This window comes from Sander vitreus, chromosome 13 (assembly GCF_031162955.1).
Source record: "Sander vitreus isolate 19-12246 chromosome 13, sanVit1, whole genome shotgun sequence".
Lineage (NCBI taxonomy): Eukaryota > Metazoa > Chordata > Actinopteri > Perciformes > Percidae > Sander > Sander vitreus.
In genome coordinates, this window is record NC_135867.1 from 18,435,039 (window position 1) to 18,436,594 (window position 1,556).

A 1,556-nucleotide genomic window follows, 5' to 3' on the forward strand; every position below is an offset into this window, starting at 1 on the left:
AGTTTTACAGATGTTCAGTGAAAACTCCAGTATGTTGATAATGAATCTTAATTATCACCTGCTAATGTACTAAAAAAGATGACAGATTAATCTACTTCATTTCCTCCTGTTTTAAAATTATACCCTAAATGTGTCATGTCTTTTATTCGCACTATTTTGCACCACAGACAACTACTTTAACCATTTGTTTACAACACAACCTGCAAGAAGCTCTATATGTATATGAGTGGTAAAAGAAAAACACAATTAACAACTGAACTGAGACACAGGGGTTTCAATGAAGGCCACAGCAGTCAATGTGGGTTAATTGCCATAACTGAGAAATTAATTAATTGCATTAAAATGCAATTTAATTGCATCAAAACTACGAAGACATTTGTTGTTTGAAGCATACTGGGGCCTTAAGAGAACCCCAATCTGTTCCAACTAATGGTTTCCATTTCTATTAATGTATACTTTACTTTAACGGCAAATGTTTATATTTACACCTTCTGTTAAGGCCCCAACTGCAGGAATCCAGGTCACAGCTCATTCAATGCCAGTTAGTCAAGAAACTGTGGAGACTGAATGAGTCACAGAAGGAAGGATTGATTGGACTGATAGTGATCAAAAGTCATGAAGAAACCAAAAAGCTTTTAATCTAGGGGCCTGCCTTGGGCTCATAACCTGGAAACTATTTGTAGACAGTGTGTTAGAGGTACGGGAAGTTTTTTGTCAGTTAATATAAGGTGAACTCAACAATAACTCGTTTCATTCATTTATTGCACTTCCTATGCCGAGATAACATGACTCCATTGTGTGCTTTTATTGCAGAAAGACACACACATGTGCACACACACACACACACACACACACACACACACACACACACACACACACACACACACACAATCACACACACACACACACACACACACACACACACACACACACACACACACACACAATGGAAGTAAATGATGCTTGCCAAATTAAAGACTCAACATTGATCAAATCACTAGCCTTGAGCTGGAAGAAACACTTATTGAGGCCTGGTGTCTCCCACATTGAAGGAAACATTTTAATTTTCTAAAGGACTGCTGAATAATATATAAGATATTCTTGATATGTTTCTTGAGTAGGACTAATAATTGACTTGGCTATATCTATTGTTTTATCATTTCACAACCTAAAAATCCTGAATGAAAGCGACCTTAACTTGAAGCCCTTCCTGACCTGTGTGACCTGGCATGATCTCTGAGGATCTGGAAGAGAGCATTTGGGGTGCATGTGTGCTTAATGACGGCTGTCCATCCTGCACGAGCCTCATTCCTCACAGCCAGCTCCACTGTTTAAGATACTCTGTAGTTTCATAATAACTTTAAGACACACTATATCAGGTTGTTTTTAAAAGATACAGTCAACCCCACTAAACAATGCAGTAAAGATCTTTTAACACACTCTGAAGTTGATGCCTGTGGACAGCAACATGACCTAATAGGTAATTTAAATCTGGTAGCAGCACGGCTATCATAATGAAAGTGAAAACATTAAAGCTTAAGTCTCTGGTCTGAATG